The sequence below is a fragment of the Vombatus ursinus genome, unplaced genomic scaffold, assembly GCF_900497805.2.
Source record: "Vombatus ursinus unplaced genomic scaffold, bare-nosed wombat genome assembly UNPS02007460.1, whole genome shotgun sequence".
Lineage (NCBI taxonomy): Eukaryota > Metazoa > Chordata > Mammalia > Diprotodontia > Vombatidae > Vombatus > Vombatus ursinus.
Window position 1 is genome coordinate 2,169,664 of NW_020947238.1, and position 15,392 is coordinate 2,185,055.

Below are 15,392 nucleotides of genomic sequence, written 5' to 3' on the forward strand. Positions count from 1 at the left end.
TGTTCCCTTCTGTTCTGATTCTTCTTTCACAACATGAATGATGCAGAAATATATTTAATATGATTATACATGTATAGCCTATATCAGATTGCTTGCCATCTTGGGGAAGGGGGAAGAAAGAGGAGGGAAATTGGAACTCAAAATCTTATAGAAGTAAATGATGAAAAATGAAAATAAATAAATTTTAAAAAGCCTAAAAATAAATAAATTGCAGTGAGTGGGAGAAAAGGAAAGTCAAATCCTAACATGATCTTTACTGATGTTCTGGAAATGACTCTAGATTATTAAATATTATCCAATAAACATTATATATTAACTCTGTCAGGTCCTTAACCCTGTAAATAATTAAAGTAGGAACTTGTAAATGACATTGTATCTGTCACAGTTTGGCCAAACTTGCCAAACTTGACAGGGTCTGACCATCATTAAGTGATATTTTTTTAAAAAAAAAAAAAACACACTGTCTCATTGGATTGTCTACTAAAGTTTTCAAGAAATTTTAACTATACCAGTAGATAGAGACATTACATCAGAAGATATGGGTTCCCATATTGTTTTTTATGCTATGTCTTATCTGCTGTGGAACATTGACTAGATCACCTCTTTGCCTTAGACCATAGTTTTATTATTTGTAAAAATATCCCCAGTATGGCTCTAGATTCAATGAATAGACTCACCTTATCAAAAATAGTAACAATCATTTACAGAGATTATGGGATCACAGATTAATAAAGTGCCTTGTAAGTAATTTAGTCCAGTTCTTTTGGTTCATATGTGAGTTAATGAGGGCTCATGGAGCCAAAGTAATTTGTTCAAAGTCTCAAAGGCAGTAGATATCATAGAAGGATTTCCTCCTTTCCTTTGACTCCAAAGAGGTCTCTTTCCACTATAACATTCTGCTTCCCTAGTGTTGCAAAGCCCTTCAAGTGCATTATTTCATTTGTGCCTTACTACAACCTTCTGAAGGAGTGACCACTGGTGTTATTATTCTCATTTTACAGTTGTTGAGAAGAAGATCAGATAATAGGAATGGCTGTCCCAGGGTCATACAGTAGTGTGTCAGAGGCAGAATTTAGGCCCAGGTCTCCCGAACTCCAGGTCCAGCCCTCTTTTCACTAAAACACACTGTCCCATAGATCATTGAAGTATTAAACCTTGAACAACTCTGCTTCAAATGACACCAATCTGAGCATAGACTCTTTGCTTATATCAATATACGTACCTTCAAAGGCCAGTGCTTTATCCCATAAGAAATTGACAATTGAAGTTCAGAATAAAACTTGCATTGGTTAATGGGATGGCATTTTATTATTATGAATCTTGTCTTTTATGAACACCATATCAAATATTTTTCAGGTCACTAATCACAAATAAGAAATCTGTATAATCTAGTTTCTTAGATACTTTTTAAGAGAAAAAAATTAAAGCATAAGTGAAGATGTTAAATTCTTAAATCTTACTTTAAGATTATCAACAAAACAAGGCATAGATTTTTTTAAAAAATCTAAGAATGGGCATTTAAATCTACTAAAATGTAATATTGATCATTCTGTGATCCACTTGAATAGTTAAAGTGGGGAAAATTACCATACTTATGAAGGTGTTTTGAATAGTGAGGATAGTGGATAAACTGAAGACAAAATGAAAAAAAAAATAAACAACCTTGATTCGTAAAGAGACTAATTCAGGTTGCTAATATCCCTGCAAAGCCATTGCATATTTATTAATAACTTGTGGGATTTGTGCATATAGAACATTCTTTGCATATACTTCATTTGCCACTGTAAACACACCAGAAAAACTTGGATGACAGGTAATTCACAGCTACAATATCCTCTCCTAATTGAACCAGGATGAAATAGGAGAACACTAATCAGAAGTGATTTCACATTCTGCTAACTTTAGAGAGTGAAAATAGTGTCTTCTCCTGAGGGAAAATATTGTGACAGCAATAAGCCGACAAAACCTGTATTATTCCATGACTCAGAAAAGAGAAAAGAACCTGAGCACAGCAGGGAGTTCTCCCCCCCCCCCATCATGTAAAAATAACAAACAAGAAAATGATCATTTGATACAAAATTGACTACAAACAGGAAAGAAATAACAGACTTTATGTTCTATTGTGTCGAAAATTACTGGTTTACAACTTAAAGGCATTACTTGCTCTTTTGCCTTCCATTCTCCATTCTTTATTTTTGGCCAATTTTTTTCCCCTTAACAAATATGTCTGAAACCCAAATTCTTGAATGCAATTACATGACAGAAATGACAACACTTTCACCTTCTCTTATTTCACTTTTAGCAACCTGGTTATAGCCTTTGTGTGCATTCAAATGAATTAAAGAATGCTTTGCTAAAGATCAGATAAACTGCCAAGAACTCAATACTCCAGAGAATATGAGCATCAGGGAGTGGCATAGGTTTTAGAAAATAGTGGTACTTTTTGCAATTGAGGTATTTACCTTTAGGTTAAATTGATACTCTATTTAGATATCAGGTATTGTGTGTGTGTGTTTCCCCTTCCCTTTTTTTTTTTTTTTTTATAAAGGAGAATTAAAGGAAGAGTCCTGGATATCTGACTGGAATATTTCAAGGTGGAGAAGGTGGAGGGACTGTCTGGAAAATTAGTCTGTTAACATCACAGAATGGTGACAAGCGTGTATCTTTTTTATGGTTTTAAGCCCCAAGAACTTGGCTTGTTTTCCATTTCATGTAATATAATACAATGTTTATCATAAAGATATTATGTTCAATAAAAATGAAATGTAGTGCTTTATACTCTCAGCATAGCAATGATAATCGGTTGCCCCTCTCTTGTCTTCAGAGCTGTCTGCTACAAATAAAGAAATATTAGTAAAAGTAAAAAAAGTCAATAATTCTCCAAGCATTACTAAATGCCTACTATGTGACAGGCACTATTTTAAGCACTAGTAATATAGATAAACATAAATCAACCCATACCTGTCCTTAGAGAACTTACTTTTTACCTGAAGAGGCAACATGAATATAGATAAATAGATACAAAATCAATAAAAGTTAATTTGGAATATGTGTGTTTAAATTTAGAAGTGGAAAAGCATAGTGGATAGAGGGCTGACCTTGGAATCAGAAGCACGTAGATTAAGTCTTATTTCTAACATATGCTACTATGTAATCCTAGACAAGTTAAGTCACCTCTTAGTTCACTAAACAACTCTGTAAGAAATCTGTAGGAACTGATACAGAATGAAATAAGCAGAGTCAAGAAACCAATATATACACTATATACAAGTGTAAATGGAAAGAACAGCACACCAAAAAATCAAAGGTAAATGTAATAAAATTATAAAGATCAAGCAGGAATTAAATGAAAAGAAATGAGAAAATATCCCCAGCTCTCACCTCACCCTCTTCATGAATATGGGAAATCCACAAGTCTAATATATTATATGTTTTAGGGGGTTTTCAAAGTATTGATTCATTATGCTGATTATTTTTTCCTCTCTTAAAATATTCTTTGTCATATGGGATGGGTCCTTGTTAGAGGGAAGCAGAGAGATATTTAATATAGCTATGGCAATGTAAGAAAGAGAAAATAGTAATAAAAAAACTTTTATTTTTTTTTAAAGGCTATATGTTGCAAACTAGATCCTGATTGAGACTGCAGTTGAAGTTTTCTCATCCAAGCATTCCCTACAGCAAGAAAAATATAGATTAGGACTAAAATCAAATGAAAACACTACCTTCACACAGAATGCACCTACACATGTAAGCATACACACTTGTATGAATATACATACATACATGCATGTATAATATATGTACATACACATATATGCATACATTTCTTTTGACTTCTTTGATATTCTTTGATAAACAAGTTTGCCACTGAATCACATGAGCGAAAGTTTAGGGTTAGAAAAAAACCTTAGAAGCTCTCCAGTACAATTCCTTCCTTTTATATATGAGTAAGCAGAAGCTCAAAAAGTTTAAGTGATATAATCAAGGATAAGTAAGTGATAATTTCCAGAGTGGGGAATCATTTAAACAACTGCTTCTCTTACTTTTGCTTTCTGTGTGTATAGAAAGGATTAATTAGCACAGTAAAGGGATATATTTTCCAGATACATTCTGCTAAAATTATGGAACAAGTTCTAGTAATATCATATTTAAGTGAACTTATAGTAAGAAATGGGTTACATGATGCAGCTAGGTGGTGCAGTGGATAGAACACCAGGAGGATCTGAGTTCAAATCCGGCCTCAGACCAAACACTTGACACTAACTAGATGTGTGACCCTGGGCAAGTTACTTAACCCCAATTGACTAAAAAAAAAAAGAAAAAGAAAAAAGAAAGAAAAGAAATGGGTTACATTCTAAGGGGAAAAAAAGAAACTTCTATACCTTGCTAAGCATGGAATAAGCTGTCATCTCTTACGTGTTTTTTATGCTTATTCATCCTTTAATGCCAACACTTTCAGAATTATTCGAGTTCATAATCTGGGAGCCTTCCAAGTTGTGGAACAAAGTATGAAAAATAGTATATTTTATCAAATCTGAAAAAGTTCAAATATTAAGATAGATAGATTTCAACTATTCCTTTGGGAGAGAGTAGACGTGGTTCCACCTAGTAGCTGGAGGAAGTCTTTGCAGGCCCCTTTTCTTCTATTGGCTTGTTATAAAGTGAGGTAAGGGAAGTGATGGCAAGACTGAAAGACTCAATTCAAATAGTGGATGATAGAATATATCAGTATTAAATAAATACTTTAAGAGCTATATGATCACACACATACACACATACACACATAATTTCATTCCTCACTTCCAACCCCACTGGAAAAATACTAAAAGGAAAACTAAATCTTTGTGCATTGTCAAGCAATATAAATTTCCTCATTGATTGTATACAAATAGATAGATAGCTTATCAATAATTCACAATGTTTTGTTCCCCTGACTATTGATGATCCTGTTTCCATCTCTTAAGAACTGCCTTTTCAAAAATTTAGAGACTATTTATCAGTTGGAAAATTATGCATTTTTACAAATTTGAAAGTTTGTTATATACCTTGGAGATAAGATCTTTATCACAGAAACTTACTGCAAAGATTTTTTTCCTACTTAATTTTTTCCCTTATAATCTTAGCTTTATTGAACTTTTGGTGCAAAAGTGTTTTAAATTTTATGTAACCAAAATTATCCACTTAATCTTCTAGATCCTCTCTAACCTTTTTTGGGACATGAATATTCATTCTATACATAAATTTGATAGGTATTTTTTCATGTTTCTCTATTTTATTTATGATGTGACCATTTTAGTCTAGGACACATCTATTTGGAGCTTTTATAATGTGAAAGGTGTTGGTCTAAAAGTAATGTTTTCTTGCTGCTGTCTAATTTTCCCATGATTTTTTTTGTCAAATAATGTTGGGCCTTTGCATTTACAAAGTAGTATAGAGTACATTCCTTTTGTATGTCATATACCTAATCTGTTCCATAAATGTCTCTGTTTTTGACCTGTACCAAATTGTTTTGAGAAATACTGATCTGTAATATAATTGTAGAACTGAAAGTACCAGGCCAGGCCTTCTGTGTTCCCATGACTTTTTATTATATAATGTGAAATTCTAGATTTTTTTTTGTCTATGAATTTTTAAAATTATTTTCCTACTTCCTTAAAATATTTATTTGGTAATTTTAGTGTTATGCAATAAAGAAGTAAATTAATTTATATAATACTGTAATTTTTATTCCATTGTTATATCCTACCAATGAACAATTAAATGTTTTCCCAATACATAGATTTTCAAATAAATCGGTCTATAAACATTAATTTACAAGCAGTACTCATATACTTTTTGTGAGTACTTTGGAAGGTAGACTCCCAAGTATTGTGTAGTTATTTTAAGTGGAATTCTACTTTCTACCTTTTCCTGCTGGATTTTATTGGCATTTATAGAAAGGCTGATGATTTTTCTGGATTTGTTTTATTTCTTGCATATTTGTTGAAGTTATTGTTTCATTTAAATTTTGGTTGACTTTTTAAGGTTTTTTTAAATGTACATTAACACCATTTCAAAAACGGGTTCTTTTTATTTGTGGTTTTCAAATCAATTTATTTTCTTCGTTATTGATATGGCCAGTATGTGTAGTACTATGTCAAATAGAATAGTAAATGAACAGAATTCAATCCCTCCTTATTTTATTGGAAAGTATTCTAGTTTATCTCAACTACATATAATGGTAACACTTATTTTTACATATATACTATGTATCATTTAAATATATTAAAATTAGTCTTATGTTTTCTAGTGTTTTTGACAGAAATAGGTGCATTTTGTCAAATGGTTTTTCTTCATCTGTTAAAATAATTAAATGATTTTTGGTGATTTTCTTATTTATAAATTTTGTTTTATTTATAATTTCTAAAATAAAACCAGCATCTGAATAACAAAGTAGAATAAAAAAAGATGATGGCACATGAAACTGAAAATCTATTATGTACTACTAGTTATTTATTTTAAATATATGATTAAGTTATCATGTAACTTTCCTTTTTTCCCCTTTTTTTCTTCCCCTCTGAGATGGATACCATTAGATACATGTGTCTCTGTGTTTGTATGAATACTCACACGTATGTTTGTATGACCATTTTATACATAATTCTATTTATCTGTTTTTTCTTTTTTTATTAATTTTTAATTTTCAACATTCATTTCTACAAGATTTTAAGTTCCAAATTTTCTCCCCATCCTCCCCTCCTCTCACCCCAAGATAGTATACATTCTGATTACTCCTTGCCACAAGATACCCTCCCTTCTATCACCCTCCCCTTCTGTTTTTCTCATCCCCTTCTAATTTCCTATAGGGCAAGATAGATTTCTATGCCCTTTTGCATGTATAACTAATTTCCCAGTTGCATGTAAAAATAATTTTTAATATTCAGTTTTAAAACTTTGAGTTCCAAATTCTCTCCCTTCCTCCCTTCTTATTCACTCTTATTAAGAGGTCAAGCAATTCAATATTTGATATACATGTGTAGTCATGCAGAACTTTTCCATAATGGTCATGTTGGGAAAGACTAGCCATATTTCCCTCCATCCTATCCTGCCCCCCTATTTATTATATTCTCTCCATTGACCCTGCCCCTCCTCAAAAGTGTTTGCTCCTGATTACCCCTTCCCCCATTCTTCCCCCCAGTCTGTCATTGCCCCTCTCTTATCCACTCCCCCCCCACTTTCCTATAGGGGAATATAGATTTTCATACCCAATTCAATGTGGATGTTATTCCCTCCTTAAGCCAAATCCCATGACAGTAGATTCATTCGTTCCCTCTCACCACCCCCTCTTCCCCACCACTGTAAAAGCTTTTTCTTGCTTCTCTTATGTGAGATATTTTACCCCATTCTATCTCTTCCTCTCTCTTCCAAGTACAATCCTTTCTCACCCCTTAATTTTATTTTTAGATACCATCTCTTCATATTCATCTCATCCTCTACCCTCTGCCTATACACACACACAAGCACACACATATAAGAAAATATTGCTGTTACAGTGTACTATATATATATATATATATATATTCCCTCCAACTACCCTAATACCCTAATACTGAGAAAGGTCTCATGAGTTACAAATATCATTTTCCATGCAGTAATGTAACAGTTCAACTTTAATAAGTCTCTTATGATTTCTCTTTCCTGTTTACACTTTCAGGCTTCTTTTGAGTCTTGTATTTGAAAGCCAAATTTTCTATTCAGCTCTGGTCTATTCATCAAGAATGCTTGAAAGTCTTCTATTTAATTGAATATCCATTTTTCCCCTTGAAGGATTATATGCAGTTTTGCTGGGTGGGTGATTCTTGGTTTTATTCTTAACTCCTTTTACCTCCAGAATATCATATTCCAACCCTCATTAAGAGACCAGAGGTCTTGGAATGAGTGCAACTCATGAGACTTTTGTCAGTATTAGGGTAGTTGATGGAAAAAAATATATGGAAAGATACATAGATACATAGATAGAGGACATCAGATGAGTTTAAGATGAAGGGGTGATGTCTAAAAAATAAAATTACAGGGTGAGAGAGGATTATAAGGAGAAAGGGAGAGGTAGAATTGGGTAAATTATCTCATGCAAAACAGACAACAAAAAGCTTTTACAGTGGAGGGGAAGTGGGGGAAGTTGAGAGGGAATGAGTGAATCTTATTCTCATTGGATTTGGCTTAGGGAGGGAATAATATACACACTCAATTGGGTATGGAAATCTATCTTACTCTTACTCTACAGGAAAATGGGGGGAAGTGGGATAAGAAAGTGGAGGAATGATAGAAGGGAGGGCAGATGGGGGGTAATTAGAAGCTGTCCTTTTGTGGACTGATAGGGTCAAAAGAGGGAATAGAATAAATGGGGGGCTGGGATAGGATGAAGGGAAATGTAGTTAGTTTTTCACAGCATGAATACAATGGAAGTGTTTTGCATGCCTACACAAGTATAACCTCTATGGAGCTGCTTGCCATCTCAATGAGGGTGGTTGGGAAGGAAGGAAGGGAGAAAATTTGGAACTCAAAGTTTTAAAAACAAATGTTAAAAATTCTTTTCACATTCAACTGGGAAATAAGATATACAGGCAATGGGGTATTGAAATCTACCCTAACTTACAGGAAAATGAAGGGGGAGGGATGACAGAAGGGAGAGCAGATTGGGGGAACAGGTATTCAGATGATATGATGTCTTGGGGTGAGGGGAGGGGCAAGGTAGGGAGAAAATTTGGAGCTCAAAATCTTGTGGAAGTGAGAATCAAGTGACTGATTAGAGGGGAATTGCAGGGATCTCTTTGCAGGTGCTGAGGCAGGATTCTCTTGCTTTGCCCATGCTTGGATCTGGGTCATAGTTCTGTGTGTCAGTCCTGGGGTGAGGAGAAGCTCTGGCATGGTGGAGCTTGGGAAAGGAAATGAGAGTGATACAATAGAATTATGATAAAGAAAAAGGAGTCAACAGTTTTGAAAAAGAAAATAACTGCTTAAAAAGTAGAATCTGCCAAATGAAAAAGGGGATAGAAAAATACACTGAAGAAAACAACTTCTTAACACCAGCTCTGAAAATCTTCACATGCACCTGGGTTCACCAGCAGCCGAATCTCCCAGTGCTTCAGCACAACTCCAGGCTGGCAGACATCCTCCATCAAACAAACATTTGAGGGCTTTAAAGAAGCCCAGGTAAATAGGAATTCTCCAGGGTTCAGACTGGGTTCACCCCAAGAGCTCCAGTTCTGCTGACCCCAGCTCAGCAACAGGAGCTGCCAGATTCCTACAGCCTCCAGCTGCCAGCACGTGAGGCCCCAGCACACAAAGCCAGTGACTAAGTCCCGGCCTTCCACTACAAGAAGTTTGGGTCAGTACCCCCTGCACTCCAGCAGGAGAGTTCAACTTTAAAAGCCAGGAAATAGGCAAATACCATGAGTAGAAAGCAGAAACAGACAATGACCATAGATTCTTATTATAGGGACTGGGAAGATCTAGGCCCAAATTAAGAAGAGGACAACATCATCAATATATCCATATCCAAAAACTTAAGGGGTAATATGAACTGGACTCAAACCCAAAAAGTCTTCTTAAAGGAGCTCAAGAAGGATGTTAAAAGTCAAATTAGAGAGGGAGAAGAAAATTTGGGAAAGGAAAGAGAGGTATGCAAGAGAGAGTTAATAGCTTGGAAGAAGAAAGACAAAAATTAAGTGCAGAAAACAAGTCTTTAAAAAATATAATTGGTCAAGTGGGGGAAAAAAAAGTACACTGAAGAAAACAAGGCCCTAAAAATATAATTGGCCAACTGGGAAAAAAAAGTACACTGAAGAAAACAACTCCTTAAAAACTAAAATGGGCCAAATGGAAAAGGAGGTACAAAATCTAATAGAAGAAAACAATTTGTTCTTTTCCCTTTTTTCTTTTTCTTGAATTAATTTATTTTGATTTATCAGCAATCATTTCCATATGCTTTTGAGTTTAACTTTTTTCTCCCCCTCCCTCCCCACCATCCTCCCCAAGACAGCACACAATCTGATATAGGCTATACATATACATTCTTATTAAACATATTTTCACATTAGTGATGTTATAAGGAAGAATTAGAACCAATAGGAGGAACCACTAGAAAGAGGAAACAAAACTCAATAGAAGAAAAAATAGCAAATAGTATGCTTTGATCTGCATTCATGCTCTATAGTTCTTTCTTTGGATGTGGATAGCATTTTCCACCAGGAGGCCTTTGGAGATGTCTTAGATCCTTAAGAAAACAATTTGTTAAAATTGGAATTGCACAAATGGAAGCTAATGACTCTATGAGAGAGCAAGAATCAGTCAAACAGAAACAAAAGAATGAAAAAATAAATGAAAGCATAAAATACCTCATTGATAAAACAACTGACCTGGAAATTTAAAAATTTAATTTAGTTTAAAAATTATTGATCTACCCAAAAACCATGATAAAACAAACAAACAAACAAACAAACAAACAAACAAACAAAAAACCTGAATAGCATCTTTCAGGAAATCATCAAGGAAAATTGCCCTATAAAATAGTCATTGAAAGAATACACTGGTGACCTCCTCAAAGAGATCTCAAATCAAAAATGTCAAGGAATATTGTAACCAAATTCCAAAATTACCTGGTCAAAGAGAAAATATTGCAAGCAGCCAGAAAGGAACAATTTAAATATCATGAAATCACAGTCACGATTACACAGGACCTTGCAGTTTCTGCATTAAAAGATGGAAGGTGTGAAATACAATATCCCATAAGACAAAACTTGGATTACAACCAAGGATAAACTACCCAGAGGAACTGAGTATAATCTTTCAGAGGGGGAAATGGACCTTCAGTGAAAAAGGTGACTTCCAAACCTTCCCGATGAAAAGACCAGAGCTCAACAGAAAATTTGATCTTCAAATACAAGATTCAACAGAGGCATAAAAAGGTAAACAGGAAATTAAAAAAAAAACAACATGTTATTAATAAGGGCAAACTGTTTATATCCCTACAAAGGAAGATGACACTTGTAACTCTTGAGAACTGCATAATTATTATGACATTTAAAAAAGGTGTACATAAACAGAGGGTAAGGATATAAGTTAAATTTGATGTGATGATAAAAAATCTAATTAAGTAGTGAAAAAAGATTGTTCTGGGAGAACAGGAAAGGAGGAGGCAGACAAAGGTAAATTATTGTGTCATGAAAACACACAATAACCTATGACAGTAGAAGGAAATGAGGGAGAGAGATGTTTGAATGTTATTCTCATCAGATTTGGTTCAAAGAGGGAATAACATAATCAGGTACAGAAATCTAATTTACCTTATAGGATATAGGATGGGAAAGGGGAAAGAAAAGGGAGGGGATGGATACAGGGGAAGGAAGAAGTAATAAAGATAAAGGGGAAGAAAAAGGAGGGAGCTAATAGAAGGAGGGCAGACTGAGGGAGGCAGTATTTGAAAGCAAAACTTTAGTGAGGAAGAAAAGGGAGAAAGGAGAGAAAAAGCAGAAATGAGGGGAACCTGGATGGAAAGAAAGACACAGATAGCAATCATAACTGTGAGTGTGAATCTTATCTTTAGCAGAAACAAGACAGCATTGCAGTTCCCAATATTCATTAACAACAACAACAAAAACAATAACAACAACAACAAAATCCTTCAGTGTTAACATGGTCTTCTTTGACATAATGGACTATTAAGCAGACAGAATTAAAAAAAAATATTGTTGAGCTGAGCAACTATTTACAAATTCCACTTCAAACAAAAAAACAGTGCACCATTGTCAAAAGCTTATATCAGACTGGCATACTAGACCCCCATCAACTCTTGCCAATCAGCCTCATACAGTAATGGCGTCAGTCAGGTGGGGGAAGTTAGAACTAAATAATGAGCATAGAAGCTGTAAATTTAGCCCTTATGGCTTATTAATATTCTAATTGTGCTGGTCAATCTGGGAGAATTATTTCATCAAAATTTATTATATTCTTTGATATTTTAAATACATTAATTTTAAAAATAGCAAAATATAAAAGACAAAAATGTATTAAAAATATTTCTTCTGTAAAATTTGGATTAAGTCAAAAGGCTCTACTTAAGGATCTAGAAGGTCACATATGACCTTAAGGCGGCAGATTCCCCACCCCTGAAAAATGATTTAGTTTTAGAGTTCCTATGATATATAAAATCATGTTCTCCTGGGTATTTGGTGTTCAGTTGTTAAAAAATTGTTTGTATAAGTGTATTGATAGCTAAATGACTGGAAATAAACCTATATAAGTTTCAAAATTCACTTATCTTCCCTAAATTGCAAAGGACATATGATCACAATTCATGATATGATAATAACTGCTAGGAATGTTGCAGTGAATGTTATAGGATATAACATGATTAAAACCTATTCCTTTTCTATTTGATAAGGTTTTCTGGTTCTTTTAGTCCTACTCTTGGTAACTTTTTATTGTTTTCTTTTGCCTCAAATTTAAGTGAAATCGTGCTGGTTTGTGGGGATTTCTTTGTCTTTACAAAATTTGACTTTTCTAATAAGAAAAAATTAGGTTATATTTAATTGTTTGGGAAAATGCACTGTCATAGGGATATATAGATAATGCACTGTCTCGGGATATGTAGATAAAAATGACCCTGTTCTTATAAAAAGTAATTACATTCTTCTTGGGAGCTATGGTGATACAAAATATGGACAGATAAATAAAATACCTGTATACTATTGAAAGCAAAGAAGACAAATCTTGATAAATTGACTTAGTTAAAATTAAGTAAAAATTTTAAAGTAGAAAATAAGTAGAAATATTATCTTGGAATGGCAAAGGAGTAAATCAAGAAGGCTTCATTCAGGAGGTGGTATCAATACAGATTCTTGAAGACATGAATTCTAAAAAGTAGAACTAAGGAAGAAATATACAAGGAATGGGCATATATAAATATATATGTCCATATAACCAGATTATAAGTCATGATCATTAAGTGATCAATATGATAATTTGGTATGAGTCTCCTTTTGACTTGAAAACCATACTTAAATCTTTTCACCACCTGTATTCCAACATCCTTCTTCTCACATTGGCACTTCCTCTACCCCTATAGTTTCTTCCTCTAATTGTTGAGTTCCTTTTTGAGTCTATTTTTGAAGAAGCACTCATTGAAGCTATGGGTTCTCTTGAAACTCAAATAACACCATGACACCCAAGACCACTCTGCCTTTCCACTGCAAGTGATCCTATATTAAATACTGTGTTAAACATTGGGGATACAAATTGAAAAGTCGATAGTTTCTGTTTTCAAGGAGTTCACATTCAAATGGGAAAGAAAAGACATATAGGTTTCAGTCAGAGGGAGAGTTGTCATGACCTTAGAGTGCAGCAGTGAAGTAGATGGTAATGCCTCTTATTTATAATTGAGATAATATCTCTTTCTATCAATAAAATCTTATCAATTTCTGATAGTGAATCACTTGACAGTATCAAGAAGTCAGGTAGCAAGAACTTTCCTTTCTTGGTCAAATAGCTGTGGCAGTAACTCCTATAGGAACAGTTATCAGGCTACTCTATAGAAGTTGCTTCACAGCTACAGGTATTAGACTGGAAGAATTGCAGTTCCAAAGGTTTTGGGATTCCTGTTGCTGGCATATCTTTATTGGAGTCTTACGGAAGATATTTGTCCAAGTGTTATTGACTGTGGTTTCACTTGCCTGGTCCATGCTTCCTCCCATCTCTCCCTCAGGGAGTAATGCTACTTCTTCTAGAAGCCTGCTTAATTGATGGCAGTTGATCAAGAGTTGTTGACTATTGTGAACCTTTTCTCCACAGGAGTTTCTTCTCCAGATGTGGGCTCTGAGGGCTGGCCTGTAAGTTAGATTAATGCTGACGGGTGCTTATACTTAAGGTTCTTGTGCTCTTCTACCTCTTAGTGGCAATTGGTCAGTAGTTGTGGTTACTTATGATAGTGTAGGGGGCTCCCTTCTCCACAATGATTTCTTCCTTCATTTATGGCTTGAGGGACTAGGCTGGAGGCCAATCTGGAGACTTAGTGGTACTTTTATTCTCAAAACTCTTAAGTTCATGATCATCCTGGGCTATATCTATTTGAGTGTGAGGGGAGATGTTTTTCAAGATGGTAATCTTTTCACGTGCCTTGAAGATGCTGTTTCCTGTCTCTCCCTCAGTGTGTCTCCTTGCTTCAGTTTATGTGATACCGAGTAATATACAGTATGTGTTACTATATGTAAAATTACTGCCACAATGCACATGGACAGAATAAAAAAAAACTATCAAAACTGAACATTGCATAATTATAATCATTGAACTTGGTCCCAACGAAGAGAAAAGAAAATAGACCTCCATCCTTTCTTTTCAAGACAGACTACTATTGGTTTGGATAATTGCATACACCTTCCAATTCTGTCAATGTGTTAGTGTTGCTGACCCCTTGCCCTTTCTTCTTTTTTTATATTTGTTTAATGAAAAGCGGCTTTCTGAGAGCAGTGCTAAGGGCAATATAGTTAGAAATGAAGGTGAGATAAAAAAGAGAAATATAGATAACTTTTAAAAAATCTCTTAGAGACAATTTCTATTGTATTATTAGCATAACACTATTCCCCAAAAGACATTACTGTTTAAATATTCCTGTGTGGGTCTAGATGAGGATTTATCTACTGGGTATAAAATAATTTCTATGAGTGTATTCCATGTTTCACATTCAGTTTTGAAACACAGCTTATTCAAATTTGGCAACTACTCATATAAAAATTTTTATAGTCCTATGTTGAAACAACATGGACTTTAAACTACAAAAATATGTTCATACCCTTTCCTATCATTTTGAACTGTGCAAAAATAACATGCATGCTATTAAAAATGGGAAAGCTATTATATTATATGGGTCTCTCTTTACATACATACATACATACGTACATATGTCATTATATTTAGGGGTAGTCAAATAAATATGTTAGTGATGCCAGAAAAATAGACTAGCTAAACAAAGACTAGTGTTGTCAGATGAAATGTCATTCCATGAATTCATATATAGCATATAAGATCTTCAAGGACCCTGAGAGGGTATCTATTTTAATTACTCTGATTCAGTTTTCTAAATATGAAAACAATGGATCAGAGAAAGGATGTAATTTGTCCATACCTAGGAAATACATAGCAGGGAACTGAATTCGTACCTCTTGGTTTATCATCCAGAGAAGTTGTTTAAAAAACAGACAAATAAACTTTATTTTTTGACAGTAAGGTTCTTTTTTTTTTGAAAGTAGTTATGCACTGGAGAAAAATATTGAAAGAAAGAAAAATGTCTCTGCTGTTATGAACTGTGTGTGTGCGGGCAAGCTTTTGTATTCTCTCTGTAAATCTTGATTTCAAACTAG